Consider the following 25987-nt stretch of genomic DNA (forward strand, 5'->3'; position numbering starts at 1 on the left):
AACCTTCCATTGTCATCCAGTTGCTGTTGAGGTCTTATACTGGCCAGAATAGCTGTTCACAGACAGACTCACATCTCCAAAAGCTGCCAGTTTACAGAGTCGAAGGTGATCAGTTGCCCTTCCAATTTGGTCTTTGTGCAGCGTGACTCATGCTGCATTCCAAAAACCAGAATGTTTTGGAAGCAGTCCATAATTTACAGGAAACTCTACACACAGTGGAAGATCCCATCCCCTTTTTGGCACCAGAGAAGCCTTTGTTACGTTAACGGATTTTTTTTTAGAGAGATGTTGATCACATCTTTTAATTTTCCCAAATAAAAGTCTTCATCATGCTCAACCGGGAAGAAAATGAGTGTGTTTAAAAACTGTTTGTAGAGTGATAACAGTAATAATAAGCATGCGTGTAGTGTGTTTTGAGTGTGCATCACATGCATTATCTTAGTACTCTGTACAAGAGTTCTCAAAGGTATGCCAGTATCACTGTCCCCATATTACCCATGGGGAGCTGAAGCAAACAAAAACATGGCTTCCCTGTCGGCGTCAAGGTTGGGCAGCCCGGGTCTGCTGCCAGGGCCTTGAAGCAACAAGTTGGTCCTCCCGTACCTTCCTGGACAGCAGCCAGAAGATGCTGATACTCTGAGAGAAGTGAGTAAGCAGCTAGTGGCCCATTCCCATTCCATCACTCACCGTGCAGAAACAAGTGAGAATGCAACGAGGGGGAGCTGCAAATGCTCACCTTCCTTGGGTTGGGGGGACTAGACTGTACTGCCAGCATCCAGCTTCAAAATCAGCAAAGAGAACAGGGGAAGGCAATGGCATACCCACACACTGCAGCAGAGGAGACTCCCTCCCTTGGAAGTGGATATATGTGCTCGTGGGAGAAGGCAGTCCTTATTGTATTGTAGACTCAGAACATTTGCCATGAAGGTGGACAAATGTTTGCCATGGTATGTTGCTGAAGATGCTGTGGCAAGAACACACCTGCTCTGCCGTAAAGAGCATTTGCTGACTGGATTGAGACCATCACGTTGTACGTTTTTCTGCCCTGCGTCATTGTCCGCTGCTAAGAAGGTGGGTGGAAGTTTAGATGGTGAAGACTCTTATCCACGTTGAGGTGTCTTAAACATTATACCCAGTGAATGCTGTTTTCAGCCATTTTTGCATTTGGGGCCTCTCTCTTTCCCTTGTGCACCTCTCTTTGGGCACTGCCCCCAAATCCAAGGCTGCTAGAGAGTTCCGTATGTTGTGAAACACCCATAACAATTTTGTGTGCTTGTTTGGGTGCTTTGTCTGTTTTTTAAAAAAATTACCAAATGTTTGTTTTTTGTGTCACCTAACGGCTGCTAAAAATAAACGAAATGGTGGCGTAAAACGAAAATAAAAGGAGATTGGATTTTGCAAGTGACTTTTTGACAAAGGCGGGAAGCGACACAACAGCCAAGGCAGGAGCCCTGCTAGTGAGGAAAACATTTTATTTTAAGGAGACAGACCTACAGTTTCTTTGATTCGAGGTTGTGTTTAATAGCTTCTGTAATGGTTGCAACATGACTCCGCATCTCGATTTCAGCATGAATAACAACCTGTTCGTGTTTCATTTAGCTCCAAATGAGAAATTCTGCCTTTTTATTGTTTTAGGAAATTAGTCTGTGTACTATTGCTCCTGGAACTTTATAATTAATCACTAAAGGTTATAGCTGTTGGAGTTTGTGGGAAATAGATGCCTGAACGGTTATAACTGTAGCTGTCAAATCAGAAATATCGGTTTACAGCAGTGGAGTTTGTTATTCTTGGGCTTTTTATTATATGTATTACTGTAACAAAGAGTTGGAAGTTGCCTGTTTACTTGATATATATATATATATATGGAGAGAAAGAGAAGTCCCCCTCCCTTCATGCAATTTCTATCAAAGAGACAGGAGCAAAACCCCGTTAATCCCCCCACCCACCCCCACCACCAAAAAAAGATGATTGCCTAGCTATTTTTTCTAATGGTTTAAGTGGAACTGGAAAGATGTTTGGCAATCTGGCTTGAATTAAATGAAATTTGTCAGGGATTTTTAAAAAATCTCTTACTGTATTTTTTAAAAATTCAGTTCCAGGTACCATTGGAGTTCCTGTGGCTGTCAAAACGTTGTGGCCCCTCTACTAGGATTTGACAGTTTTCCCGTTGCCATTCACGTGTCCCAAGCTCTGTCCATTAGGATGATATTAAATTTATCATCTCCCTTCTCTCTTTCTTTACATATCTCTTTTTAAAAGTTTCATTATGTGAAAAGCATATACAGAGTAGATCGAACAAATGACTGCTTACATATATATATATACACACACACGCGCACACACACACACACACACACACAAGTAGAGCATTACATAGAGACTGCTATCACAGTTCACTGCTATCACAGGCTCATAACAGCTGGTTACTATTTACAAATATGTTCTTTATAGCAACATTCTGCTATTAGTCAAAAGATTACATACATTTTAATACTTCCTTCCTAATCATATCTGATGTACTGCACATCAGGAATGCCAGTATTTGATAAGGGAAAGCAGGTTCTTATAAATATATCTTGAGTCCAACTCCCTGACCATAAACATTTATAAATTAGAATGTTTTTCATTAGCACTATATGCCGAACCTTACATAACCAATGTCTTTTGGGGGGACTGTTTGTTGTTTCCAAACGTGAGCCAGTGTCATCCTTGTTGGAATTCTTAAGCATCATTCTAAAGGACAGCTTTCCCATTCCTATTGATACATCTCGTAGTGGGTAGATCACAGGGGACAAATCAAATACATACCCAACTGTAGACATTATTTCCTTTTGCAATGTATTCTAAAATCTTTGAACTAAATCATATTGCTACCACGTGTGTAGGCAAGTGTCTTTCACCTGACTACATTTCTAGTGAAGTTCAACTTTGCCTGGAATTTTGGCCAATCTGCTCAGAGTAAAATGCTGACACAAATACATTTTCAGGGCATTTTCTCTGATACCTTGTCATAACTCTGAGCATCGGGGGGCAAAGCCCTAAGGAAGTTAAGCAGCCCAGGGAAGAGCCATTTGGGCCTGCAAGAGGAACAGATAGGAGGACGGCCAACCTGTACTAGGAACAGGGAAGCAGGAACTAAGAGTGGCCGAGGAAAGAAGGATGAACGGCCCCTGCTGAAGGAAGTAAAGGAAGCATCTGGCTGGAGCCTGGGATAGGGTTTTGGGCAGACTGGCTTGGCAGCTTTGCAGGCCAGAAAGTATCAAGCCTCCAGGAGATTCAGGAGCTGACATGCCTGGCCATGAGGGGAGCTGGAAGGAACCTTCCCCAAATGACCCAGGCAGTCTAGCTACCCACTGGCTTAATCCTGCAGAAAGGGTGCAGCAGCCAAGACAGGAGCTCAGTGAACCTGGGCTGTTTTCAAGCTGCTTAACGGTCATGGAACATCGCGCCAAGCTCCCGTAATGACAACGTCTTTCTGGTGCGATTTCGCGCAAGAACTCTCACTGCCATTCCGGGAGCTTAGCGTGATGTTCTGTGGCTGGCAAGCAGTGTGAAAACGGCCCTGGAGAAGGACTCAGGCTGGGAAAGCAGCCCTAGTACCTGGGTGGGGGCAAGTGAAGGTGATGAGAAGTGAATGGCCAGGGCTGCAGGGGGGCTGATAACTTCCGGAATGGGCATTGTATTGGAGCCAAGCAGTTAAAGGGCAACCCTGACATATCTGGGGTATTGACTTGTTTTTGGCACTGTGGAGAAAAGATGACACCACTTCCCCAGGGGGATGGGGCCCCTGGCTCTGGGGGCTCCACATACCTACATTGTGTCAATCAATCTTTATTTAAACGGTCCTAAACCATCATAAAACATAAAAGCAGTCATAAAATTCAGGAGCTCCAATGTAAAAATTATTATAATACACGAGACAAAAAATACTATATCGGCATTTCATCAGTTATTTTTGTACTTTCCTTAACTGGTGAATTTTATAGACTACCGCAAAAAACTTCGCACTGCACACAGTAACCACTGAGTTTTCATCCATTAATAACATTCTAGTATACACTAATTCCGAATGACCAGGGTACCTTGTAGGTACCTTGTAGAGAAAATAAGCAAATGTTCCCATTCAATTGGGAAGGTTGCTAATCTTAATCAGTAATTTCAGTGCAATCCTAAACAAAGTTATATACCGTTCTAAATCTATTGAGTCAATGGGTTTAGAACGGTGTACCTGCTTTGTATGGCACTGTTTGCCTCCCGGATGAAAACCTTAGCCATAAGGCGTTTTAACTGATTCAGTTACACTAATAGTTTTCAGATTTATTTAGGTATCTAAATTTATCATGAAATCTGAGAATATTTGAGTGCCAGGCCCTTCTCTTTTGAACAGATCAAACTCTTGAGTCTTTGTGTTTGTGCTGTTTGGTTTCGTGTTTCCCATAAAATACGCACATTGACATCAGGAGTGCCTTACTGCTGTTGACTAGGCCTCATCGTCATCATTCATTATTTGTAAGCATAGCCGTATTGTGTAGTGTGCTGTGTACTGATTTTTTTGGCCGTCCAGGTTTATGTTTGCTTTGAAATATTCTCTGCGTTGTGTTTGCTAATGTACCACAGTTAAAGGGTGGGCTTTCCTGTTTTAGGTCAGCTGGAACACCAATCGAAGTATGGAAGTTAGAAGGGCCTTTGTCTGGCCAGTTCCTCATCCAAGGCAACCCCACAGACACATTCCCACAAGTGCAGAAATTGCTTCTGAGTTGCCTGTTGGGAGCAAATCCTGCAGTTGGAAGGAAATACTGAAATGTTTCTTTTTTCTTAGCAAAGTATTTATCAAAGATTGAAATCCTGTAAGGTTGGGACTGGCTACTAGACATGGGCACGAACGGAAAAAAACCACCAACATGGTGTTCATTGGTTGTTGTGGGTTTTCCGGGCTGTATTGCCGTGGTCTTGGCATTGTAGTTCCTGACGTTTCGCCAGCAGCTGTGGCTGGCATCTTCAGAGGTGTAGCACCAGAAGACAGAGATCTCTCAGTGTCACAGTGTGGAAAAGCTGTTGGCAGGTCATTTGTATCTACTCAGGAGGGGTGGGGTTGAGCTGAGTCATCCTGTAAGAGTTTCCCAGGGTGTGGAATGCTAATGGCGGGAGGCTTCACTGTATCCTGAGGAGGTACTTTTGCATATGGATTGGTACTTGATGTGCTAATCTTCTCTGCAGGGCTATTGTCGGGTATAGAGTGTTTTGTTAGCTTGGTGTTTTTCAGAACTGGAACAACTGAGTAGATATAAATGACCTGCCAACATCGTTTCCACACTGTGACACTGAGAGATCTCTGTCTTTTGGTGCTACACCTCTGAAGATGCCAGCCACAGCTGCTGGCGAAACGTCAGGAACTACAGTGCCAAGACCACGGCAATACAGCCTGAAAAACCCACAACAACCATCGTTCTCCGGCCGTGAAAGCCTTCGACAATACATGGTGTTCATTGTTCGTTGCCATCCACGAACAATGAACATTGACGAACATTACCTGTTCACAAACACGTTCATTGTTCATTGTTCGTGGGGGCCAGCAGGCTCTCCTCCAGCCATCAAGATCCCTACCACACCACTCCCAGAAACCTTACCTGAGCAGGCAGCAGGAAAGGTACCAGTAATAAATAATAGCTTGGCCCAGAGCCTGGCAGCAGCCCTGGAACTTGAAGAGGTAGATCCCTATCCCACCACACACAGAGAAAATTCTCTCAAAATGCCAACAGCAACTGTCTCTCCCTCACTGTCTGCAAAACCAGAGCTGGGAGCCCCCTTCCCCCCTGCTCTTTGCTTCCTTGTAACAAATTTGGAGCTCCACACTTGAAAGGAAGACCTGCCTAGCAAGCTAAATTGGGTTTAGATTGGTGTTTCCAGGGCAACAGCAGGAGTTCAGACAGAGTTCAGGCAGTCCCTGCCTCCAGTTGCCAAGGGAATTGAGTGCAGGTACCAGATTGGCTTGACGAACAGCAACAAACAGCGAGGAACGAGGCTTGCAACGACCACCTGTTCGTTTAGGATGGGGCCTCACTAAAAGCCTGTTCATGAACAGCTGATTGGGCTATTCGTGGCTTTTTTTAGTTCGCATTGCTGTTCGTGCCCATGTCTACTGGCTACCAGCTAGTTGCGTGGTACCAAAAGGCAAGAGGATAAGTTCAGACCCAGAAGAAGAGGGCCAAGACCTACTCATTTCTCCAGAATACTGAAATACCTAATTCCAACCAAAGCCAAGGATTTTGTACTGTAAACATTCTTGTCCCTAGCACTGCAATAGGTGTGTATCCACCAGTTCACTAAATCAGTTATTCGACGCAGGGGTGAGAAACCATGAGAATTTCAGTTTTCTTTTATTACAAACTTGCCAGTCTTCTTTGTTACTCAATTGTGGGTTTTGTTTACTGAAGACTGTGACAGAAAAGATCTATGAATAATGATTTGAAGTTAATAGTGGTTAAAGTGGCTTCTCTGTTCCATGGTCTTTCAGAGGCATTTTTCACTTGCTTTGTGGAATGTATTTGACCATAGTCAAATAATAGTCAGTTGACAATATTCGATGGGTCAATTGACAGACATTCCAATCCTATTCAATTTCCAGCAGTAGAATCTTTGCAGCTTTAGGTGCATATGAAAAGAACCTTCAGTTATCCTGATTCATGTAACTGATAATTATTTTATTGGAGGGGAAAAAAAACACATGACTGATTTAAATTTGTGTACTTTTAAAATGCAATGCATTAAATTTTTTTATGGTGGGGTGCAGAGGTTTTGCATACAGGGATAAGTAGATATAGAAAAATAAGCTTTAAGTGGCGCCTACCTATCAGCTTCTCTTCTCTTCTTGAAAAGAAGTCTTTGTATTATGATGCCATAATCAAATCATCAACAGGGAATTCTGGAGACAGAAGCAGGTTGTCCAACCCGCTAGGCAAGGAAGAAAACAGTGGAATTCTTTTTGCTAGAGTTTGGAGTTGACAAGCGTGATCGAAAAGATTCCATCTTCCTCCTCCCTGCTTTGCCAAGAGATCTCAAACAGAACTTAATGCGTCAAGTGTATTTCTTGTGCGTGTCCAAATGTTCTGCAGTGCTGTCATTTAATTCTGAGACAAGCTGATCTAAAATTCAAAAAGCACCCCCACCCCCCAAAAAACCCTTCGCACCTTCCAGCAATTGAGGGATCAGAGAGGAGCCTCTTCATAGGGTAAATATACACACAAAGCATTTCTGGTCTGTGTGGCCCCTCCATACCTGCCATGCAGTTTTTCCTCCTAAATGCAAACATCCTTCACAATCTGTTTAAAAAACCACAAATACATCACTCAGAGGAATATTTAAAGGAGCATCAGGAGGGGAGAAACTCATTGGTTTAATGGAATGCTGTCAAGGAAAATCAGCATCACAAATGACACAAGGGCAGAATTGATACTTCTGCACTGACACGTTAAAAGAAAATCCTATGCATTATTTAGAAAACCTCGAAAACTGTCAGCGGTATGATTGCCGAGTTAGCAGAAGCAGGAGGGACGGGGCTGGAGTTGAAAAGGAAAAAGCGTAGGCACGGATCCATATTGTAACCTTTCATGTTCTACACCCACCACGAGTACCTAGCTATTACATGGTCAGCAATTTTTTAAAGTTTTTTTTACCCATAAAAAATTCCCTCTTTTAAATTCTCAAGTGCTCAAAAAGTCAAAAGACGTAGGTCTTTTATTCTAAAAAGCAGGTTGCCTAAGCTGTTATTTTGTTGTAAAAGTAAAAATGACAAGATCCGAGAATAAGGTGTTGGTTTTATTTTTTTAAAAAAATGTAATGCCATTTCAGGTTTCCTGAAACATTTGCTTCCTGTCGATAAAGTTAATGTGAGTCTATGTGCATTTCTTTGTTTCTTTAAACAAACGAACACACATAAAGAGATACATATGTGTATGCATCTGTGTAAATAAAATACACACATACTTATATGTATATATATATACACACTTGTGTGTGTGTGTGTGTGTGTGTGTGTACACACACACACACACACACACACAGGGTTTTTTTCCTGGGAAAAGAGGTGGTGGAACTCAGTGGTGGAACTCAAGACCGCACAATGCCATCACTTTGGATCAGCTGGAACAAGGGGGGGGAGTTTTTTAAAGTTTAAATTGCCCTCGGCGAAAATGGTCACATGATCTCCAGACAGAGGGGCGTTTAGATTGCCCTCTGCACCGCCTCTGCGCCACCTTTTTAAGAGGTGCCAGAACTCCGTTACACCACGTTCCCTGTGTTTGTGTGTGTGTATAAAAACTGAGAGCAAGATTGGTATAATGGTTCGGGCAGGAATCCCCAATATGGTGCCCATGGGCGCTGTAGCGCCTGCCAACAGTATTTGTGGTGAAACATTGTTTCAGTTGCAGCTGCTACCACAGTATTGGTTTTATTCTTTCTCGCTCACTCCCAGTGTATTTTTAAATTCCCCCTCTTCTCCCCTACATTCGGGCTTCGCCTTTGTGCGCGTGGCTGTTTTGTATCACCACCTGTATCAGAATTCCAAATGTGCCCACAGGCTCATAAAGGCTGGAGATCCCAGGTTAGGTTGTCAGTCTAGGATCAGGAAAATTCAGCTTCAGAACCACGTTCTACCATGGAAGCTTGCTGGGTGAACCTAAGTTAGTCACACACTCCCCGCCTACCCTACCTCACAGGGTGGTTGTGAGGATAACATGGAGGAGGTACTATACAGCATCCTCTGTTCGTTTGAGGAAGAATGGGATAAAAATGTACCCAATAAATAAATGCGTTTATGAACAAAGTAACTTTATTCTAAAGCTGACAATCCCCATTTCTCTACCCAAGACTAGTTTTGGTTGAAATGTTCAAAAAAGTCTGGGTCCTGTCTTGCCACCATGCTCAGCTAAGTGCTGAGCTTTTATCTAGGGAAGAGCCTCTCCAGCCAATGGAAGATGCCATCCTGAACTGGGCAGAATGGTGAGATACAACCAATATACATATTTTGGCATTATGAGGAATTTATGTTTTTATAAAGGAAAAAATAATTCCAAACATAGGGTTGGATCTCGCTCAAAACGTCTGCCTGGTCTGGAGGTCTTGAACAAGGGGGAAAGAAAGAGAAAGACTGGTTGCCACTTTTGCTAAGTCATATTTACTGAAACCTTGCTTGTTTTTATGGATGTGCAAGATCTTATGGAACCAAGATCTTATGCAAACAGCCACCGGGCACTGAAATCTGTGGGGTGGGGAGGGGTAGACTAGGTGTTGCCCAAGATCTTGCACATGCGGACCTGTACCAAGTCCATTTATGCTTCTGCTTGTGCATCACTGGATCCAAGCTTTATATGCTAGAGCTGAGGAGAAATGGAGGGAGAGGTATTTCATGAAGGTATGAAACTGTCTGAAAAGGGTAAGTTTTGAGAGGGGAGAGGGAAGCGTCACATATTACTGCTTTGGCCTGATGCTCTCTTTCCGTTGTGATGTGCAGCCTATAGAAAGTAATGCAGTGCAGACAAACTGTATCTGTTTCAGAGTGCAGTTCTTAATGCCGATGTCATTCCTTGGCACTGCATTACCTTCAGTGAGATGCACTGAATCTAAAGTTAGAAAGTGCCAACCCTGTTGCCTTCGCAGTGTGGAGATTGTCTGTCCCGAGGCAGGCGCAGATCAGGCCAATGATGGCTGCCGGTGGTGTGAAAAAAATGCAAAAGAGTGAAAGGGGAAAGGCCACGAACCTTTTTACACCCTCCGTATTAGCAATGTTCAGAGTAAAAAAACAGAACCGTACAAGCACCACTCTACTCCATATTATTTACCCCCATCATGAGCTAGAATCAAATATTGGTGAGGGAAAATGTATCAGAAGAAAAATCCTTAAAAAAAATTAGAGAGGTTCCTTGTTTGAAACCCATGTAGAAGATTATCTCATGAAAGCCCCCAAATGCATTTGTGTGGGGTAGGCTGCGGTGGAGGGGCTCAGAATTGACTTAAAGCCTCTCTCTCATTCGATACTGTCCTATATTCCAAGGCTAAACTTTTTTCTGAATACGAGAAACCAAGGAAGGTCTCAGATTGATTGATTGATTTCGATTTTTATACTGTGCTGTTCTCCTCAGTAGAGACTCATAGTCATTGACACCGTCATTTTCCTCTCCTCCCTCCTCTCCCACAACAATCCTATGAGGGATGATGTTATTATTTCCAGCATTTATATCCTGCTGTTCTGCCCAGTCAGAGTCACTAAGGCAGATAACAAAAAATAACAAATAAGATACATCATAAAAGCAATTAAAAGTGCTTAAAATACATCATCACAAATAATCGCATCACAAAAACAATAAAATACACAAAATACATCATAAAAACAATAAAATATATCATAAAACCAATTGGACAGCCTGAAAAATCAGCAGTGGCTGAACATAGCCTAACTCAAACAGGGCACAGTATCTTATTCCAGGACACCAAAATACTGGACAACACTTCCAACTACTTTGTCAGACTGCACAGGGAAGCCATTGAAATTCACAAGCATAAGCAAAACTTCAACAGGAAAGAAGAAACCTTAAGAATGAACAGAGCATGGGCTCCAGTTCTGAAAAACACCAGGCCAACAAAACACTCCACACCCGACAATAGCCCTGCAGAGAAGATTAGCACATCAAGCACCAATCCATATGCAAAAGAACCTCCTCAGGTTACAGTGAAGCCTCCCGCCATTAGCATTCCACACCCTGGGAAACTCTTACAGAATGACTCAGCTCAACCCCACCCCTCCTGAGTAGATACAAATGACCTACATCTTTTCCACACTGTGACACTGAGAGATCTCTGTCTTTTGGTGCTACACCTCTGAAGATGCCAGCCACAGCTGCTGGCGAAACGTCAGGAACTACAATGCCAAGACCACGGCAATACAGCCCGGAAAACCCCCAACAACCATCGATGTTGATCATTTCACTAGAAGGAGCAATGTTCTTCAGAGAATGGATCCGGACATGACAGAGGAATCCCTGAGTTGCCACCACTGCTTCAGCAAATGCCAGGAAATTTTGAGGGCAGGGCCTGGGGAGGGCAGAGCTTTGGAAGGATGTGACGTTAATTCTGGGTAACACTCTAGGAATTTTCTCTAATCTCTATGGGAAATTTCTAGAGCATCACTATGGATTCATTTTCCTGCTAATTATTTTCCTGCTTCTCAGTTTCTAGAGGGTGGGGAAGTTGGGCCCAAGGCCAAGGGTTTCTCTGCTATGGACAGGACTCTCAAGCCTGCCTGGCTGCTGCTGCCTTCCTCTCATGGCTCCATCAGTGGCGGATAGAAACCAGAGGGAAGCGCCTTCTATTGGAGCTGGATCCAGGCGTGATGAGAGGGGCATGTCTGGTTACTTCCTGCCCTCTCTATAACAGGAACCAGCAGCAATCGCTTCTTGTTGCTAAGAACAGAAACGTGGTTATCCATACAGAACATCCTTCCTCCACCTTTAGGTGGCTTTTGGAATTGAACTCTTTTTGTGGAGGAATAAATAATGCTACGTCATTCTCTGCTAGTGATTGTGATTTTGTATTGGAATGGTTGATATTGTTGTCTTATGGTTTAACTTTTAATGGATTTTGCCCATTGCTTCTTGTGCTTTGGCCAGAAAGGCAACACATGCATCTAAAGGGATGCTTAATTCCACTAAGGATTTCCACTGGTCTTACCAGAATACTACTTTTTTCCAAAATTCCTTTCCCAAGCAGAAGTTTCTGCATTTGCTTGGAAATTTCAGGACCAAATTGCATGAGTTGTGGAAAATGCACGAGCAGATGTTTCAAATTATTGCAGCCATTTAAAACAAGCACAGAGGGCTCAAATTTTATTGGATAAATGACATTGGTTGAACTCTTCCTTCCTCACACACCATTTCCCCATTGAGGTCACCACATCCAAGATGATGCTGTGAACCCCTGTGTGGGAAAATAAAGATACAGATGCTGGAGGGAGGGGCGCTTTCAGCTGGTCCAGGCCCAATAGAAAGCTGTCTGGCTGCCCCTTGCCCAGGAGACTCAGGTCAGGAGAACCAGTCACAGATCCTCCGCATCATGTTTGTTTTTTATCTCCATACATTTAAATCCGGTGGCCATTTAAAGATACGATGTTTTGCTGAACCTTTTGAACTTATTCCCAAAGAGTGCTTGTTGAGAGCCAGTTTGGTGTAGTGGTTAAGAGCGGCAGGACTCTAATCTGGAGAGCCAGGTTTGCTCCCCCACTCCTCTACTTGAAGCCAGCTGGGTGACCTTGGGCTAGTCACAGTTCTCTGGAGCTCTCTCAGCCCCACCCACCTCACAGGGTGTTTTGTTGTGGGGATAATAATGACATACTTTGTAAACTGCTCTGAGTGGGCATTAAGTTGTCCTGAAGGGTGGTATATAAATCGAACGTTGTTGTTGTTGTTGTTGTTGTTGTTGTTGTTAATGGTTCCTCATCTTCTTGGAAAGGAGTGACAAGTGGAGTGCCGCAGGGATCTGTCCTTGGCCCTGGGTTGTTCAACATCTTTGTAAATGACTTGGATGAAGGAATAGAGGGGATGTTTATTAAATTTGCAGATGAAACTAAATTGGGAGAGGTTGCAAACACAATAGAAAGAAGCAAGATTCAAGGTGATCTTGACAGGCTGGAAAACGGCTCAAACTAACAAAATGAATTTCAACAGAGATAAACGTAAAGTTCTGCATTTAGACAGGAAAAATCACAGGCATACTTATAGGATGGGGGAGACTGTCTTGGCAGTAGTACATGTGAAAAGGATCTTAGTAGATCATACACTGAACATGAGCCAGCAATGTGATGCTGTAGCTAAAAAGGCAAACATGATTTTAGGCTGTATCAACAGAAGTATAGTGTCCAAATCACATGAGGTGATGGTATCACTTTTCTCTGCTCTGGATAGACCTCATTTGGAGTACTGTGTAGTTTTGGGCATCACAGTTCAAGAAGGATGTTGACAAGGTGGCACATGTCCAAAAGTGGGCAATGAAGATGCTGAGGGGTCTGGAGACCAAATCTTATGATGAAAGGTTGAAAGATCTGAGTATGTTTAGCCTGAAGAGGGGATGATGAGAAGTGACATGATAGCCCTTTTCAAGTATTTGAAGGGCTGTCACGTAGAGGATGGAGCTAAGTTCTTTCCTGTTGCCCCAGTGGTTTGGACTAAAAAGAACAGGTTAAGATTAAATCGAGAGTTTTTAGCTAAACATTAGGAAGAACTTCCTGACAGAGCGATTCCTCAGTGGAACAGGCTTCCTCGGGAGTGGTGGGAGTTGAAGGCATTTAAGAAGAGGCTAGATGGCCACCTGACAGCTTGATGATTCTCTGATTTAATATGAATGTACACAGATCAGGAAAGGGAGCGCATGAAGGGATGAGCTGGTGCTGGGTTCTCGTGGCCCTTTCTTATATGCCCAGGGTAATGCCGATCACAACTTTGGGGTCAGGTAGGAATTTTCCTCCGGACCAGATGGACCAGGGATCCTGGCGGTTTTTTGCCTTCCTCTGAGCATAGAGCAGGGGTCACTGAGGGAGGTGAGAGAGGGGGATAGCTTTGCATTTCCTGCATTGTGCAGGGGGCTGGACTAGATGGCCCCGTGTGGGCCCTTTCAGCTCTATGTTTCTGTCTATGATGTTTTGCTGGATTTATTGAAACCAGAGATGCTGAGAACACAATCGCCAAGTGCACTTACATAGATCAAACTCCTTGCTACCATGTGACTCAGTCCCTGATGGGATTACCTTAATGCTGCTGTTTGATTTTGAAGTTGAGCACCGCACCAAGCATCTTTGCATTTATGCAATCACAGCTTGTTTGTGCCTTCCCTGCTTTTTAGTTCAGTTTAGGGCCCTGTGGCAGGGAAAATGAGATGCAGTATACACCCCAGACACACCCTTTTAAGTAATTTTAAAGTTTTAAGTTTTTAGCAGTGCAGGGAGAGAAATAATGTACACCTCCCACGAGGCCATGCAAGAATGCACATGCGCTAAATGGTCTGCACTCAGACTGCTCGGCATACTTTAACATACAGTGAGTTACACTGTCATAGCAAGGCACGCAAAGACACCAAAGGAGGAAATCTCAGCACAAAAGGTAAAACTTCTTTAATAGTGTGCCTTTTAAGTTGTTGGCAGTACGTGGGGGAGAAGCAGCTCCTAGCACACGGACAGACATATTGGAGCTTAAAGGTGGAGACCAATGGCCCGTCAAATTTTTCCTCCGGTTTTTGCCAAATGTGAGGAGGATGCTGGCATAATTAAGCATCCCTGTTTTGAAACACTTTTTTGGCTTCTCCTTGAGATTCCTTTAGACATTTCACCTTAACAGAAACCTCCATATTTAAACTATAAGTACAATTGGATGGCAATCTTTTCATAATAGGCAAATTAAATCAATATTTTTTGAAGACCTTGACGCAACTGAAGAGGGTGAGAAGGGGCAAGTAGCGCAATTTTAAAACAGTTTGGAATGGCCATATGCCTGCCACCTTTCCCCTATCTTTTACAAATTTATAGTCTCTGAGTGCAGAGGTCTAGCACTTCAAAGCATCCAAAAAAAAGAAAAGACAGAAAGAGACATTCCGCATGCACTAATCTTCATTCCCCCCCCCCCCTATCTTCTTACAGCAGCACTAATGGAAATGTATTTTGTTTAATGACTCCGAAATCCTGTTTGTAATTAGATGTGGGAATTGGTCTTACTTTGTAACAGATGATACTGGAATAATAATATGAGAGATGGTACACTGAGACCACGATCCTCCTAAATCTATATCATTTTTCAAGCTATTGACAGGAAAATGTGTTTGTGCAAACACAGAAAAAGTAGAGATTGATTTTTTTTAAAGCAGGAATGTATGTGATAATAAAGCCCCATTCCCTATCAGATTGTTTAGAGGTTTATATATTAACTGTTTTGATTTCTTTTTTTATTCAAACCAGTGTACCAGAGGAGTCGTTGTGATGGGAAGGTTTAAAGGGATCATATTTGCAAACATGTAAAGGAGTTCTATTGTGGCTCTCACAATATTCTGGCTGTTGTTTGTGCTGCTATCCTACCCCTGGCTATGTAGGAGTAGGCTTTATGATGCAGTCCTGAGCAGAGTTACAAAATTCATGGACAACAAATTAACAGTCAAAGTTGAACGAGGGTTTCAGTCAACGAGTTTAGAAGATTTAGGATGCCACTCTGAGGCTCAGTATTCATGTTTTTGTACGCATGCTCAGAATTATGTGGGAGCTGCACGCATTGTACGTATTTTTATGGGGCAGGGCTGCTTGCATGGTATGTTAATCTGACAATCAGTTTCTTCGTTTATTGAGATAGTTATACCCTGCCTTTCTCAGAGTCCGCAATGGTTCAAGGCAGCTGGCAAATGCAGGTTTGAACCGACACCGTACTAATAGGTAAGATCTGATGGATATCAGCATATTTAAAAATGGCCCAACGTACAACTCACTCGCAGTTGCTTGGCCATAAGCAAACATTCAGTTGATCTCTAGAATCACTGGAAACAAAAAAAGCTTTGTAGTTCCATTGGCTCAGTTTGCAGGACCTGAGCAAGGCTGTCAATGATAGGACAGTTTGGAGGGCGTTCATTCATACGGTCGCCATAAGTCGGAAGTGTCTTAAAGGCTCATCACTCGTACATAATGCCTTTGGACCTGTGTCAGGCTTAGGAACTCACATGACCTTTTCCTCTGGGGGGCTCTTCTGTTGAATAAATACCATCACCGAGGAAGACTCCTGAGCTGTGATAGCTGCTGTAGCATAGTGGTTAAGAGGTGAATGCAAATCAGCACTCTGCCGGTTCGAATCCCACCCAGCAGGTGGCTGGGAATAAGTTACTCCTCTCTGCCCCGACTGTGCTGTGGAGATGATAATAATAATGCTGATTTTGTTCACTGCTCTGAGCAGGGCACTAATCTGTCTAGAAGAGCAGTATCTAAGCAGTTATTATTAGCTATTATTTATTCACTGGTTTCATGGATGGAAATCAGTGGGCTTAAAAGTGTGTAACTCTGCCTAGAATGACATTGTTAGATTTTCGCGCATCACCACCATCTAAGGATGTACAAACATAGAGTGGGGTCCACCAATTTTTTCACTCAATCTCAGGCCATTCATTCCACTTGGCTTTTGTCCATGCAGGTCTTATGAATCCAAACAAAGCATTCTATTATGTATGTATGTACGTATGTATCCGCCTTTCTCGCTGAGACTCAAGGCGGATTACAGAGTGTGAGATCAGTACAATCAGTAGCAAGGACAAGGGCAGGCATTTCCATACAGTGTCAAGGACATTTCCATGGTCAAAGGTGATCCCTGACTCCCTTTTTCACAATGGAAAAACTGGTTGGGTCCACGTCATGCAGGGCTTCATTTCTTTTTATTTTCAAAGTTTGTCTTTGTGAGGCTTTTTTTTGTTGTTGTTGACGGTGTCTCTGAGGGCCAAGCTACAAGTGACAAATGACACTTGAACGGCAAGTGGATTGAGTGGAGGGCAAGTGAACAGGGAGAAATACACTTGCCGTTCAAGTGTCATTCGTCACTTGTAGCTTGGCCCTGATTCATTTATTTCTTTTACGGAATTTTTGGGCCATGGTTGCATTCTATGCCATTTTTACGCCGTTTATTAGCAGTCAACAATAAAAGCATTCAAGGTTGCATCAGTGCCATGGGAGAGGGGATATTCTGCACAAGGAAAGAAAATGGTATTGAAATGAAGACTTGCAGATTCACGCAAGGGAAAAACAAAAATGAATGGAGATTCTGGTGGCAAAATGATGGGGATGCCAAATTTAGAAACCTCTAATAGTTATGAAGGTTTCACCCTTTTTCTTGGTGTTACATATAGAAGTTTCACATGATGATATTTTTGCTTGAAGGAGGCATTTCTGAACAGCCAGTAATGGGTAGCTTCTCTCATAGTCATAAGGAATGACATTTTTGGCAACACTGACATGCCAGGAATGGTAGGGAGCAGAGATAATCTTTGTCTTGCCTTCCATATTATTTTAGCAATCAAAGGCAGGAAGAGTGAAATCCCCAGAACCAAAAGTTTGGAATAGTTTATCCTGCCTGCTCCACCATACACATGAAAAAATTAGAGTAAAATGGGCCTCGTCTCTTAGGATTCACAACTCCCATGCTGTGCAGAAGATGTTTCTGCCAGCTATACAGCTGCCAGCAGCAGGAGCCACATAAATGCCAATTTGAATCAGAGCTTATGTTATCAAAACCACACACAACAGTAAAAAAATACTGATTTATGGAGAAGGCAAGGAGGTTTCCTAACAACATGGGCGTTAATTGTCTCATTGGTGGCATTCTTTATGGATCCAGCCTTGGGCCAAGAGAACATCTTAAGACTCTAGTAGAGAGCAATGTGTGAAAGGGTCACAGGGCACACAGACTAAGAGAGTGCACCAGGGCTCTCTAGGACACACGCTCATGCAGAAACCAGCCCTATTTATGTAGCCTTGTTAATAAACTTACTTGTTGACTTCAATAACCTTTACCTGGAAGGCCCACAAGCAGAGTCTGAAGGCAATATGCTTTCCCTACAGAGGTCCTCACTGCCAGCAACTGGAGTTCCCAGGTACACAGCCTCTGAACATGGAGGTTCCATTTAACCTTTATGTCTGTTGAGTAGATAGGCCTTTGCTCCATTACTTTATCAACTCCCTTTTTAAACGTCATCTGAGCTAGCATCACTCTATATTGTGGAAGCAAATTTCATAAACCAATTATGAGTGGTCTTTGTGGCTGCGGGAGGATTTGAAGCAGGGACTTCTGTACTTAGCCACTACTCTACATTAGGTCAGATGCGGACTTTTCTTTTCAGTGCTAGGTCAAGAGAGTGCAGTTCTCCCATGAGCCTGACAGGAAATTTGCCTTGTTGCTCCTTGTCTTTTGCTGATGTTCTTGCTTGTTTGGTTATTTTTAAGTAAAATAAGTAGATCTGATCAGGGGTCGTTTCGTAGAAAAAGAGCTGCAGGAACTCATTAGCATAACTCATTAGCATATGCCACGCCCCGTGTCATCACCGGAAGTGTGTCATTAGTAGGGTTGCCAGGCCCCCTCGATCTCCCAGCGGGGGGCGCTTGCTCCTGCAAGCGCGATGACATCACTTAGTGACGTCACCACGCAGCCGATTTGGGCGCGGATCGGGCCCATTGTGGCCCCCTGTGGAGCGCTCCTGCGCTCCGCAGGGGCCCACAACGAGCCCAATCCATGCCAAAACGGGCCCAATCCGCACCCATTTTGGCACAGATCGGGTCCGTTTTGGCGTGGATCGAGCCCGTTTAAGGCCCCTGTGGAACATGGGAGCATTCCTGCGCTCCGCAGGGGCCCACAATGGGCCTGATCCGTGCCAAAACGGGCCCGATCCGCACCCATTTTGGCATGGATCGGGCCCGTTTTGGCATGGATTCGGTCCGTTGTGGGCCCTTGCGGAGCGCAGGAACGCTCCCGCACTCCACAGGGGCCCCGATCCAGGCCAAAACAGGCCTGATCCTGGCTGCTGCTGTGCGCGAGGGCGCGCAGCACCGCAGGGGGGTCGCATTGAAGGTGCTGGCCAGGGGGTCTGGCTGCCCTAGGCATTAGCATAACTGATTTGCATATGCCACACCCCCTGACATCACCTATCTTGGCTCTTTTGGACCCAATCTTGGCCATTCAGGGCCGAAATTGGGCCCAAAATGGCAAAAAGGGGCTAAAAATGGCTGAAAAGGGGCCCAAAATGGTCAGGATTGGGCCGCTGCTGAACAAGAGAGTGATCCACTACCTGTCAGAGGCCCAATCCTGGCCATTTGGGGACCAATCCTGGCTGTTTTGGGCCTGATCCTATCTATTTTGGGCCCAATCCAAGCTGAAAGAAGCCCAAAATGGCCAAAAATCAGGTGGGTGGAGCCACCTGACATGTTACCTCTTTGGAGAACTACCGGAACTGTGTTCCTGTGCATTCCCCCTCAAAATGAGCCCTGGATCTGATCATCAGACAAGGGATTATTAACAATCCCTTCAGTCAAGTTAATGAGAAATATTTCTGCTTAGGTTTGAACTTTCTTGGAGGCTGCTCCTGTTTTGTGGAATGGACTCCCGGAGGACATGCGGAGGTCCTCAAGCTTGCAGAGATTTTGGAGGCTATTTGTAAGGCAGAGCTTTTCCAGTTTGCTTTTGGTGGCTTGGGAGTGGAGGTCAGTGACTAGGATGGGGTGCACGGTTTGCGCTCTTGTTATTTGTATTGTATTTTTGTGAAATGAGGGGTTTGCGGGGTATCGTTTCGGTAAGTAACTGTGTTGGTCTGCTCTAGAACAGCAGGCTTTGAGTCCAGCGGCACTTACAGAGACTAACAAGATTTTCAAGGTGTAAGCTTTCGAGAGGTAAAGCTCCCTTCTTCAGTGCTTTGACTCTTGAAAGCTTACAACCTGAAAATCTTGCCTGTCTCTAATGTGCCACAAGACTCAAATCTTGTTGGGCTGGGTTTTGTACATATAATTCCTTGATGGTTTCACCATCTTTTAAGTCATCTTGAAGGTTTTCTAACAGGAGGTTGTCTTAAATAAATGATAAATAAATGGTAAAAGCTGCCCTTCAGAAAACAGAATTTACTGAGATTTCCTTAACAGTCTCCTGTCCACACAGTAACCTAGCAATAACCTGCTTAACTTTAACTGTGGAACAGACCGGCTTCCCTGCAGAATTCTGTTGGCATGCAACACCGGGCATCTTATATGTCCATGTCTGTGTAGCCTCCTTCTTATAGAAGGTCAGAATCCAAGCTAGTAGTTGACCGGTGACATTTTGGCAGATAAATTCTACACCAAATTGCAATGGCTGCAGGTGGGCAAACCGTTCTTTTGGCACCTCAAAAAGACTTGGCCCACTTAGTACTGTAGCAATTTGCCAAATCAGTGCTAATTTACGTTATAATTTTGCTGCCCTGTTGCTTCCAACCAAACAAAATATGGATACCTAGAGTGGCAGTGCCAGCCCTAACATGTATCTCCCTTCTCATTTTATGATACTCTTGATTTAAATGGATTTATTAGCATTTGGGGTTTTCAACACAGAGAAGAGAAATAAGAATGAACATAATATATTGAAATATGAGGCAGAACTCTGTTGGCTTGTTTATTTTTTCAAGGTTTTTAAAAAATCACTTCGTGGCACTTAAATAGCAAGGATTTGGGGACAATTGTGGATAGAAACTTTTATAGGCCTTTGCAAAGGCTACTTTGGCTTGGTGCCAACCACCGTCTAGCTGTGTTTATGAATCAAGACTTCCTTGATCATATTTGGAATGGAGCCCTGTCAGCCCAAATATGCCCTGTCCTATCCAAACTCAAAAGTGGGCTTGAGCTCAGCCATTACCTGGGTGTGAGATCATCTAGGCAACCCGGGTGCCACAGGCACTTTTTAAAAAGGAGGCAAGGACCATGGCCCAGCGGTAGAGTACATGCAGAACATTCCAGGTTTCATGCATCTCCACAAAAGGTCAGGTAGAAAGTGATGCGAAAGATCTCCACCTCATATCCAGAGACTGGCTGCCAGCCAGGGCAGATGTCAGTGTGTTTGATATTTCAGGGCTGGTTCATTTGTTCATATATAGCCAAGACAAAAAGGTTATCTCCTCAATGACAGCTGGGCTTGGCAATCTCATGTTCAAATCATGGCCACCGGACCTCCCCCACCCCAGGCCGTGACTACTTTTGCCACTTCACAGAATAGTTTCATCTTCTCTATATCAATATTAGTGTATGTCACATAATACCTTGCCATTTCCTGTAATGGCAGAAAAATATCAATTACACAGATTAAAGAGGATATATATGCAGATGTTAAAAGTTGAATAATTTATGCGGGTTACAGAACTTTGGCTTTTCTTGGAATGGAATTTGGAATCTTGTTTGTCTTTATAGTAAAGAGTCCAGTAGCACCTTTAAGACTAACCAACTTTACTGTAGCATAAGCTTTCGAGAACCACAGTTCTCTTTGTCAGAAGAGAACTGTGGTTCTTGAAAGCTTATGCTACAGTAAAGTTGGTTAGTCTTAAAGGTGCTACTGGACTCTTTACTTTTGCTACTACAGACTAACACGGATAAACCCTCTGGATCTTGTTTGTCTTTGATTTTTTTCCCCTTAATTCAGGGAACATTAAGTTTTGACCAGAACTGATGATAATGAAAATGTACATTCCACCTACAATTTGTGAAATTGTTTAACGGGGGGGGGGGGGGCGTTCTCCCATTACTGTTCTTTGTTGCATATCTTCTTGTATCTTCTGACAATAAAATCCCTTTTTGACATTTAATCAGTAGTGGAGTTGTTCCACTCCCATTATCTATTCATGAACTTTATCGCCCAGATAAGGCATTAAGAGTGAGAGTACCTTTTAGCTCTGACATGAAGCGATATTTAAAACTTTGAAACTTGTCTGGCTGGATCTTTGTGTAATCCCAGGTGCTCATTCACATGTTTTATTTATAGAAAAATCTGACAGATCTTTTTTACTTTCTTGAGGTGCGAGAACTTCTAAAAACATACTCTTTTGGGTAACCCTCGTCAGCACGAGAAGTTGCCATATTGGGTTAGCTCATACGTTCTGGTGATACCACAGTCACCTACCTTTGACTGACAGCAGCTCATCAAAGTCTCAGGAAGAGGATCTTTCCCAACCAGCTCTGCTCTGTGAGATCCTTTAGTTGGAGCGAACCTGACATGTTTTGCATGCAAAATGATGTGTCTGGGAATCTTTAGGCAGCATTCTGGTCCCTGTATTACTGACATATTTATGATTAATTAGATTTTTATCCTACTCATCCATCAGTCAGGGAGTTTAGGCCAATATATGTGATTTCTGCCTTTCACCCTCACAACGACCTTGTGAGGATGTTTAGGCCTACCAGGTTGCCTGCTTCAACAACCATTCCAGGTTGCTGCACTCACTGGTTCTGCCCTTTCCCTTGCTCAGTGGAACAATGGAAGTAAAACTGGGGGGATGCCATCACATGATGCTAGGAATTCCCCCAAGCTCTATGGTTTTTACCACAGAGATTTGAGGAATTCCTAGAGTGTCATAAGAATAGGCTGAGAGAGCATGGCTGACCTAAGTAATCACTCAGTGAGCTTCATGGCAGTGTGGGACTTTGAACTCACATCTCCCCAATGCTGCATTTCACCAGGTGCATAAAGTAGGGATACATTAAACAGTCTGAAATAATTGTTTTGTTTTGTTTTGTTTTTTTGCTTATAGTTTCCCACATGGAACAGAACATTGGGGTAATGGTATTTAGTAGATACTAGCTGTGTATGGATTTAATATTATCAATTATGTGGATTTAAATAAATCTGAATGTTTTCATGAATATGTATCTCACTTGTGGTTGTATGGCACTGTGGATTTTGTTGCTTTCTGCCTTAATAAACCAGTTGCTGTTCTGTGTATGTCATAGTGTAGAAAGTTTAAAATGTGAACATTAATGATAAAATCCATACAATTTTGGTGAAAAAATGTTGAAATAGTGGTGGTCAAGAGGATGCAATATTCATCAAAAGCATGCACGATTCTGGATTTTTAAAATCAGGGCATAGAAGAACTCTTCCAATTTACAGTGACTTTACTCCATGGGCAAATGAGGAAAATTTTATCAGAGAAATAAGTGGTTTGAAAATTCTGCTTTTTGCACATTTCAGTGGTAAGTCTGTTACGAAGTATTTCAACTCTATCTCAGATTTCTCCACAATCCAATTAAACCAAGTTATAATCAGGGGTAGACAAAATATAATAGTAAACAATAAAATCAGCAATAAAATACCCATTAAAGTCACCAGCATTGTACCACATGACCTCCATATTTAGCAATAAAAATCAGGTTTAAAAATCAGTGTCAGAGAGAGTGTTTCGACAAGGGGGTGGAAATGTTCTCATGTGCCACCAAAAAACCCAACCAAACAAAATGAATGTCAACAAAAAGACTTGGAAAATAAAATTTTCCTGGTGCTTCAAGTGCAACAAGTATGGTGACAAGAAACTTGCCTTGGAGAAGGAGCTCCACAACAGGGTGCCACAATGGAGAAGGCCCTGATGATTGCCTGCCTCACTTTAAAGTAGGGTTGCCAACTCCAGGTTTGGAAATTTCTGAAGATTTGGGAGAGGAACTGGGAGAGGGCAAGGTTTGGAAGGGGAGGGATCTCAGTGAAGTATAATGCCATAGAGTCCACCCTGCAAAGCAGCCATTTTCTTCAGGGGAACTGATCTCTGTAGCCTGGCTGAACATGGTAATCAGCTCATGCCGAACTGATAAGTTCCCACTCGTCCTGCAAGTCATGTTTGCAAACTGGGGACACACCGTGGTGTGCTATCATGGTTATTTGAGTGAAAACAAACCACAATTTGCCAGTTTGGGCATAATCACCCAATATAAGACCAAAGGTCCCCGTGAGAAACAATACACTCAAGTAATAATCGCTGATTGTTATTTATTGTAGTATTTATTATATTCAGGGCTTTTTGTTCAGCTGGAATGTGGTGGAACAGAGGTTCGGCACCTCTTGAACATGGTCATATGGCCGGTGGCCCCACCCCCTGATCTCCAGACAGAGGGGAGTTTAAATTGCCCTTCGTGCCAAGTGGCGCAGAGGGCAATCTAAACTCCCCTCTGTCTGGAGATTAGGGGGCAGGGCCACCGGCCATGTCACCATTTTCACCAAGGGCAATTTAAACTTAAAAAAACTCCTCCCTTGTTCCAGCTGACCCAAAGTGACATCATCGTGCGGTCCTGAGTTCCACCACTGAGTTCCACCACCTCTCTTCCCAGAAAAAAAGCCCTGATTATATTTATTGGCATTATTATTGGATATTTATTGATCATTACTTGATCATGGTCTTCATGATTCTGACTTAACTTATGACTAGTCAGTAATGAATTTATGATTGCTGTGCTGTAACTGACATAATTAATTGCATTGTATTTATGAATGGTTGTAATTGTTACTGTTTATGGTATCCTGAGGCTGTTAATAGCCAATCACATTTTATGTATGAGCACTTTGCACTTTAAATAGAAAATAATTATATAGATTATTATTTGTCTTGAATCTCATGGCGACCTTTGGTCTTACATTGGGTGGTTGCATACCCGTGGGAGCCCTCTTCAGTTGGTACTTACTAGTTTGGGCATAATGGCTGATTGTGCTCTGTTGAAAACCAAGCTGTCATTAACTTCTAGTGTTTGCATTATGCACTTCAATGATAACCACCTTCCTGCAGCAGGGCTTTCTACATTCTTGGGGCTACACCAGTAGAGGCCCTGCTCTGTAGTACAAAGATGGAACAGTGAAAGGAACCTGCTGACCCAGTCGCAATTGATAAGGAGTCTGGTGTGCGGATACACAGTTCTTCAAAATTATTCATCTTTTTTTTACAAAAATGGTTGGTTTCTATAAATCCATTTTGATTTTTTCTTGCAGTGGTTTCTTTACCATTCCATAGGAAAAAGTAAGTGGAGGTATATACCTTCCCCTTCCCTCCTCTATGCCCATGACATGTTGTGCCATGAAGAGACTCATTATTTCTAATTGGTCGTGTTTAAATGTGATTTATGTGTATACCAGCCTTTGGGCAATAGCACACTTCGCTGATGAACATCAGTCCACTGGTCTATTGAGTTCAGCACTGTCTACTTAGGCAGCAGTTCTCCTGGGTCTAAGATAGAGGATTATCCTTCTCAATATCTGAGGTACTTGGGAATTGAACTTGGGACCTTCTACATGGAAAATATTTGTTCTACCCTCGAACCCTTGCTCCTCTTCCCAGTCATACATTATCTTATGTACATGGTGAAAGGGAACACATGCTTGTCTTATCTTCCCCCATCTGACAACCATTGTCAACCAAATAAATATATGAATCAGGTCTATGTGTCATTAAACTAGTCATCTTGAATTCGAGTTTTGTGTTCAAAATGAAACTTCATTCTGCATGTATGAACTGGTTGAACCATGCAGCAGAATTAAGTTTGATAAAGATCTATGGTGGTAATGTAAGCTGTATCTCTCCAAGCTATATATTTTAATGTTCCCCTATTTTTTAAAAAGCCCCTTATCCTGCAAACAGACAAGAAGCACACCAGGGAGTAGATTGAGCTCCCACCTTTCTCCCTGATGAGCTATCTTTTCACTTGCATGGATCCTCTTATGTGGGGGTGCATTTCAAAATGGTGCCTCCCACTCTGCAGTCTGAAGTGGCCCAATCTGCTTATCAAAATCTTATCAGCATATGTTTTCATTTAGGCCGCAGTGGCTGGATCAGCTCCCTCCTTTGAAATAAATAGTGAAGATGTTTGCCCACAAAAAGAAAGTGGTGTGTGAACATCTGAGTTCTTGCATCCGGAACAGGTCACAGCGACTATATAGCAATGATGGAACATCAGCTGGATAAAAAAGATAGTCCAGACAGCTCTAGAATGGGATGCAATTACCTTAAAATACCACCGTCTTCAGTGAGCTTAATTGTATGCGTGTGCTACCTTCTAATTCAATTAAGACTAACTATTCCACATTAGGCTTTCTGTTAAAATCCATGCAGTGTACTATAAAAAAGTCATTAATTTGGTAATATCAATTTAACTAGTTTTAGCTCATTAACCTTGACACTGACGGTGCTAGAGAGAAGAACCTTTTGGATATTTTTGTTCTCTGCACAATACCAAGGACCTCTAAAGACCACTTGAAAGTCTGTGTCCATTATCTTGGACCATCAGTTACAAAAATCTGCCTGTGCTTTGGAATTGCAAATAGAGTACTTATTTTCAAGTCACCTTCAAGGGTATGCCGTTTCAACAACTTGTTTTGGGTGGAATTAAATTCCCTTCTGAGACTCCTGCAGTTTTTTTTTTTTAAGATATGTATCTCTTGCTCTTCTTTTGAAAAGC

General features: G+C 43.0%; 1 protein-coding gene across 2 annotated transcripts in view; it reads left to right on the forward strand.

Moving 5' to 3' along the window:
• Positions 1-25987, forward strand: part of DACH2 (dachshund family transcription factor 2) — a 433444-nt gene that overhangs the window by 277150 nt on the left and 130307 nt on the right. The gene's annotated exons all lie outside the window — the stretch shown is intronic.

This window comes from Eublepharis macularius, chromosome 13 (assembly GCF_028583425.1).
Source record: "Eublepharis macularius isolate TG4126 chromosome 13, MPM_Emac_v1.0, whole genome shotgun sequence".
Classification (NCBI taxonomy): domain Eukaryota; kingdom Metazoa; phylum Chordata; class Lepidosauria; order Squamata; family Eublepharidae; genus Eublepharis; species Eublepharis macularius.